Here is a 7,942-nt window from a genome sequence, read left to right on the forward strand (position 1 = left end):
CAATAAAGAGAAGCATTCTACTAATTCTGTCTTTGTTTCCTGTTAATTCATCTTAACATGTTATCTATGAATTTCATTTATAATGCTTATATGATGCGCGAATGTATGTAACTATGTTGGTTAAGTGAATGCTAGTAAGAACATCTGTTTACGCGGTGCTAACTATGATTATTTAATAAGATAAGTAAGATACTTAAACTAGTTTTCGAATCTGCATGGTATGTTTCCCTAGTAGTGCGAAAGTACCTGAGCCGTAGGTTAGGGCTATGCAAAGGTTAATCGTACCTTTTCATAGAGGTATTGAAGGATGGAATAATGGGCTAGTCTGGCAAGCCCTAGAACTATGTGACCTGTGGAAATGCAGGAATAGAAGGAATAAACTAACATCATGACCATCTCAGGGTGTGGAAACTTGGTTCCAGCATCCCCCCATACTGCTTCAGGTGAGACTTTGGTCCATGCTCCACGGGTTGATGCCGACAGGGCCAGTAGTGTAGGGATTTGTTTGGTTAACTAACACTAAACTTGGGTCAAGCCCCACCAAGCCAACAAATGGTTCCGTTGTTGGGACCAGAATCTACATCATAGATGTGTGATGTTGTATCACTGGAATCCAAATGGAGAACAGAAAGCCATGACTGGCTAAGGAATAGTTGCTGGACAATTACCTAAATACAGAAATACATGAGATATTTTTCTTTTCCTTTTCGATTGAGCTATATGGGTGGATCGAAAAGCTAGCAGATAGTCAAGGAAGGTGGAAATTTGATGGTCCTATTGTTTGGACGATGGAGCTAGTACTAAAATTGGAGGTATCTGAGGATAAGATCGCGCACGATGTTAATCATTGGCTCGATCGCATCATAGGAGGATTTGTGACTGAATTCACGGTCGATACCTCAGTCAGCTACACAGAAGCGGAGCAACACTTTTTCAAAGGTCTGCGAGGTAAGTACTTGAAATCTTTGAATACCTAGATTAAAATGTTATTATGCGAAAAACGGGTTATGCAGCTACCTTGATGTTCGGGGTTACGCGAAGCAGAAAAACTTACAGGAACGAAGGAAGAAAGGGTCCTGAATATAGTCCATTAATTTCACCTCCACGAGGTGACGAAGAAGGATTAGCGCAGGCTTCTCTGAGAAGTGCTATTCAGTTAATAAGACAAGGATTCCCGCGATTGCCACCTCCACCCACACTACCTCCAACTTCACCACCATCACCTGCGACTTCACTTGTACCACCTCCGCCTCCACCGCAGTTCAGTATGGAAAATCTAGTGAAGCTGCCTTTGTTCAGAGGCTTGGGAAATGAGGACCCGAACCAGTTCTGGTTCATCATGAAATCTATATCAGAAGCTTAGGGCATTACAGATGATCACATGAAGAAATCAACACCGGTTAGTGCGTTGCAGGATCGCGTGCTAACCTGGTACATCAAGTACTCTAATGATAACCCAAATGTTGGAGTGCCAGACATCCAGACTGCACTAAACAAAGAATTTATTAAGCTTAAATATGAGGCACAGTCGATTGTGGGTTTCAAGGAAATCGTGATGCAATCAGGCAAGACCCCTTGGGAACTAGATCATAGCTTGAAGTGTAAAATCTGTGAAGCTAATATGAACTTAACAAATGGACAACACTGTGAATGGTTCATGGCTTCGCTCCTGCCACACCTAAGGGTTGCGCTGTCACAACAGAAGATAACAACTCAGGTAGAGGCCTTGGAGATTGCAATGAGACTTCTTGAAACACCGATGCAAGATCCAAATATAGGGGTTCAGCAAATCCATGCACAGTTGAAAATTCTTTGCCTTGAGATGCAAAGTTTGAAGCAGGACATAACAGTTTGATCGGAGGTGCATGAAGAGGTATGGTGCCTGAAATGAAAGGGTTAGGGGAATGACAAAGGCCATTGCCCAGTCTTTGCAAACTATATTGCCAGAGGAGGTGTTAACACCCAGGTTGTTCCCTATGACTCCCAAGGGAATACGGCCAGGGTAACCACTAACCAATCTTTGGATCACAGTTCCTAGCCAAACTGTAATCAGAGAGGGCTCTCTCTTTATGATTTGTCTCTGTTATGAGGGTATTTCAGGCTAGCTATTATGCTCAGTTTTTTGGTTTATGTTTTGGTTGAAGGACTTCTTTCAGTGCTTTAGGATGTAGTGTTCAGAGAGTAGTATATCATTGGGCAATGGAGTCTAGAGCTGTGAAATGTTTTGAAATGCTGGAGTGATGATGTTCAGACTGCAGGGCCTATTGGGTATCTCAAACAAACAAAATTTAAACTTAAGAGGTGATGTATGGTCAGCCAACATAAAGCAATTAAGAATTCTCCATTAAGCTGGTGATGTGAAAGTGAAACATGTTGCTCAGGAACAAACTTGAATTCCTGAAACAAAGGTCACTGTGAAAGATATATTCTAAAAGTGCAGCAATTAAGAATTACACTTATCAAGATTATAGCTGAAGAAAACATTCATTAACAACTTAGATTGAACTCAGGGTATTGCATGAATAAATCTTGAAGGTTATTCTTTTTCTTTGTTGCTAAATACTTAGAAATTAGAACATATATGGATTGTAACAGATTGAAACACATAACAAAGAGAGTTACAGAAAAAACTTATTGTATTGTGAGGTACACAGGAATCCTGCAGCTTTCAACAAACACCAGAACGCATTCAACACTCCATAACTTTGAGAAATTCCATCACTTTCTTTATTAAACTCTGAAAGTTTACAACATAAGAACTTCTTCAAGGGAAATCAACAACAACCCTGCAAGCTTGTGCAAGGGGTAAATATATACAATCGGTTGTACAAAATATCCGAGTGCTAAGTTATCTCAGAAATGAATATGTTCACCAACTTTTCAAGATATTTAGATAAGAAAGTTATTACATCATTAAATACAAAGTAAATGCATCTTTATGCCTGTCAGAAGATATTTTGGCCTTTGGAGGCCACTGAGTCAGTTGAAGTGATCTGCATTAATGTTGAGAAATGCGCTTTTGGAGCTGCTCTGTTGTAGCTTCTCGGCCTAGACACCTGTAGTTTCTCACCTTGCTTTGTTGGCCGTAAGTTCTGCTGAGTTCGCTCAGCTTTCATCTTTAACGCATGCTGATTCTTTTAAACTGTCCTGTGTATGACAATTTGCATTTTCCATGAACAAAATTTATTGAATGGCTTCCTGTTTATAAAATCATATGTATTGCTTTAGTCCACCATTCTTGTGTAGGTAGTTGATGCCTGAGAATTGCATCCATAGTCTCCTCTGCTTCTATATATTTATAAAAATTGGGAGGCACTTCAAAGAGGTGTGTAATTTCATTCATTATAAAAAATAAACTTTCTACTCTGTTGTAGAGAGTCTGTCCTGTGGCTGGCCCTATTTCCTCTGAGGTGCTGGGCTTTTCATTGATCTAACTTGTGGCAAATGCATTAACCCTTTTGGCATACTTCTCATGTGTGAACAGTCTCCCTGCACTGTTCAGTAAGCTAGGGAGCCCTCTGCTTTCTAATACCTGAAATTTCTCCATAAACCAGTTTACCTCAGTCTGCATGTCCTGGGTTCTTCTCTCTAATGTCTGCACCAAGTTTCTCAGTGTAAGAACCCTCTTGATTAACTAAATGGTCTCAGTTCTGTTTGAAATTCCCATGGTAGCCAACTGAGTACTTGTTCTATTGTTAAGCACATTAATCATCCTGGTGGCCACTTCAGGCATGTTGCTTAGAGCAGCCCTTGATCTCTGAATTTCAGTCTGTGCTTTTGGAATGAGCTCTAACTGCTCATGGATTGTTTCAATATACTGCCATTGGTCATTAATAGATTGGCCAATATTAACCCACAGCACTATTTTAAGCTCAGCCACAACCTTATCTAATTTGAGCTCATTCTCTAGCTCTTTGATCCTGTCTTTGAGGGCTTTTATCTCCCTGCCCTTTTCTGCCACAGAATGCTTGGATTTGTCATATCTATCATTTACTTTGGCCAATTTCTCCCTGGTCTCATTCAGTTCTGTCATTTGAGCTTCCAGGGCCTGAATCTCATTTCTTAGCTTTTGCATATCCAAGCTAGGGGCCTGCTCTGTTGTTGGTGGTGCTGAAGTAGAAGGTGCTGCTTTTTCAGTCTGTTGAGGAGGAGGAGTAGTAATTGGAGCAGCTTCCTCAAGGTTAATGATTTGAGGAGGAGGCTGGGAGGTCCAACCTTCTTCTCTTTGCTTCAGGGTTGCTTGTAATGCTGCCTGTGCAGCCTCTGATTCTCCCAGCTTTTCTTGTGTCTGGATAAGCTGCTTATATAGAGACACCAGCAAAGCTGTGGCATCTTGATCATGCCTTTGTTGAGCTACTTCATCTGTTTGAGGGTGAATTGTGGCTGGGAGTTTGATCTTTCTCCTCAAAGCTGCCATATCTGCATCCCTCAATTTTAATATTTCTTGTATGCCCTTGATATCTTTGGGATCATGCCCAATCTCAATAATTATATCTTCTAAGGACCTTATTCTTTTGTCCTTTGCTTGAAAGGATACCCTTTCCAACTCAAGTTGGGCATCTATATTATTAAGGCTATTTTCCAGCCTGTAGTTATCCAATGTCTTGTCTGCCAAGGAAGCATAGACCATCTCACCTGTTTGTTTATGCAATTAAATTTTATCCATTGGGTGGATGTCCTTTGCCAGGACCTCAAGATTGGTCCTCAAGTAATATGAAGGGGACTGTGGCTGCAATGTAGTTGGTATGAGGTGACTCATAATCATCTTGCCCTCCTAGACATCATATGCAGACATTAGTGGCTGTTGGTTGGTGGGAGCCATTTTCAACAAATGGTTATACAGCTGTATTTTTATGGGCTCATTCCTTTTCTTTATTTCAATGAACTGCTGTTTAATGCTCAGTTCACCCTCTCTCTGCTGGCTAGAGGAGCTGACTTCTCCTCCCACTGTCCTCTCTTGTTCCTGTTGGAAGGAACTTGCAGATGCCTCCAAACTGGGCGGGCCCATACCCAAAGATTGCCCTATAGGCATCTCTTCCTCTGAAAGGGGATTCATCCTGTGCCTCTTCTCACCATGACTTATTGATGTAGTCAAGGGAGTCTCTCTATCCCTTTTCCTGCTTACATCCTCATTTTGTGGAGTTTGGAGTACTGAGGTTTCATTAACTGCTTCTTGCCTAGGAGGTACTATGTTTTGAGCCTGCTGCTCAGTGAGAATTGGGGCGTCAACTGCCCCTTCTTGCTGTGTGGGCTGCTCTCTGTCATGCTGCCCTACTCTTTGCTATGATTCCTGTTGTTGTTGTTGCTCTACCTGCTGCTGCACTTCTTCTTGTTGTTCCATCTCTTTATCTGTTTGGTCTTTAGTCATGGGAGGTGGTTGCTCTTGTTCCACCTGCTTTCCTTTGCCTTTGCTACCTGTCTGTTGAGTGTCCATGGCAGCTTGCTGATGTGTTGTTGAAGAAGAGGCAGTTGCTCCAAGTTGCCTTTGATATGATAAGGAAACATGTCCACAAGTTTCCAATTCAGCCTCTTTTTGCATATTCCTAGCCTCTCTCTCTAGTATCTACTCTCTAGAGATTGGCTCTTCTAGAGTGCCCTCTTTTCAGCTTAAAGAATTTGCATACTTTTCAATATGAGGCAGCCTAACATGTGAATAGTTACCCAATTTGTGTTTTATCCTCCTGAGGGAAATAAAATGATTACGGTCATAAGGTGACCATTTGAAACTGGTTTGCAATTTGAGGCCTGCTAGGATCATATCTGCCTCCTTCCATCCCTCCTCTCTTTTGTTGTACAAAAAAGGGCCTAGCTGGCTCCTTACCTTCAGTTGTACCTTCTTGTTTTTGCTTTGGAAATGGATGTAGTCAGCATTTCCAAACTGCCTGAAGTATTCTAGGGCAAACAGTCTCATAGGGACATATCTTGGCAGCCTGTAAGGGTCCAATTCACAGCCATATACTCTGATCACTGTGTGGTGTTGGTAAAAATACCAATCACCAATGCTGTAGGATTTGGAGAGATGGAGAGCTCTCTGCATGTCATCGGTTAACCTTGGAGGAGGGACACCATACAGCAATGTCATAGCTGGGTGAATGAACAGGTCTATAAATTCACAGTATGTGTATGGTGATTGAGAAACATCATGGAAAACTGAAGTCCAAAACACAACTGACCTTGGATTTCCCTGGGCATTAAGTTTCTTGAGGGGAATGGAGAAACTGTCTGGCTGATAAAACAAGAACAGGTGGTAGATGTATGTGGTGTATCTGAACACCCTTTCCCTTGGCAGATTCATTAGCTGTTCATGGATCTTTTCTGCAATATAGGTGGCATAGTCATAGTGTACAGCTGGAGACTTTCCAGGAGAAAACATGGACAGCATTGCCATTATAGTGTCATCAACATCCTCAATTCCCTTGTATCCCAAGACATAGCTGATCAAATCCACTAGCATTCTGCCCAGGTCATTCAGGTAGTGATATCCAATCGGAGGATTTCTTATAGTTTCACAGCTTGGTTGTACAAATAACTGGTTAATTTTGGTAATCTGGGCACTTGACAGATTCCTCCCCTTCTTTATTAAATCCAACATGGAAAGAGGGGTTAATGGCCTTGCAGTATGGAAATGCAGCATCTCATTTATGGTTTCTGGGGTGATAAAGAACAAAACTGAGCCTGTAGGACTGAGAACAGCTCTCTGGCAAGGATCATAGCATTCCTGGCACTTGTGGATCAAGTCTGGGAGGGCATTGACTTGAGGGAGGTTGTAAATGGGCAAATTTGAGTCCCAAATCCCTAAAATATCAGCTCCACCAAGGTGTTGGGCTTTCAATTCATTTAGCATGTGAATATTGAACTTGGAACCCATTGGAAACAAATCTAACATCTGATAATCTACATCTCCCAGGGCTTTCCATGCTATCTCCCTTTGAGGGGCATTCAGAGGCTGGATATTCAGGGCTATTGGTGTCTCCATAGCTAATAAGGCTTCTGATTGTATGTAAACTGGTTCTGAATGATCAGAGCAACCCAGAGGAGTTTCTAGACGCTATAACTGCGAATTATAGGGAACAATGGGCGAATTTGTACAAACAGCAATTGAAATATCATTTATGGGACTGATAGAAACAGTAGTAGGAGTGACTGGATTGTTTCTATGGTGAAATTATGTAATGGAGGTTTCTAGTTCACGACTGCGCGAAATACCAATGAATTCAGGTCAATTTTGTCAAATGTTGGCTCTGTAGAAGGTTTATTGTTCCACCAGTTTGAAATAGGTGCAGGTCACTGGGTGATTGATGGTGAAAACAGTGTTTTTAGGCCTTCTTAAACAGTTTGCTTGCAGAAATAGGATAAAACCAGGTACAGGGATTTATCTTGAGAAATACCTTGCGAATGGCCGATAACAGGTTGCTACTGCAGGTACAATGGAGGCGCCGACGGTTTCGCGATCAAATTTGGCAGGTTGGCGCTGGTTTGAACATAAACAGCATGCAGAAATAAAAACAGCGTCTTTTGGAAAAAGTGGAAAAAACATGAAATTTTGGCCAATATATGGATTTTTGGCATATTGGCACGTTTTTGGGATGACGTCATCAGGTGGGGTCGAGGTCGGATGACGTCAGCATGACGTCACCAGGTGAGGTGGCAGGCTGTGATTGGTCCACGGGGATAGTGAGGTGGCGGACATATCAGCGCGGGGGCGGACGAAGGAGCTGATGCGGCGGTGGGGTGGCAGTGACGTGGTGATGACGCGGTGATGACGAGGGCATGGCAAAACTGGTGGTAAATGGAAAAGCGGTAATGGTTTTCTCGGACCGCCTACCATACGGCGATGGTTTTGTCAGAGGGCAACCCGAGAAATTGTGAGGGCGATGCGTGGCAGAGGCCTGACGTCACCCTCTGACAGTTTCTCGGGTACTAACTGTCAGACGTCGGGCCC

The sequence above is a fragment of the Pinus tabuliformis genome, chromosome X (genome assembly GCF_031772625.1).
Source record: "Pinus tabuliformis cultivar Carrire ecotype Pingquan chromosome X, CPIR1, whole genome shotgun sequence".
NCBI classification, from domain to species: Eukaryota; Viridiplantae; Streptophyta; class Pinopsida; order Pinales; family Pinaceae; genus Pinus; species Pinus tabuliformis.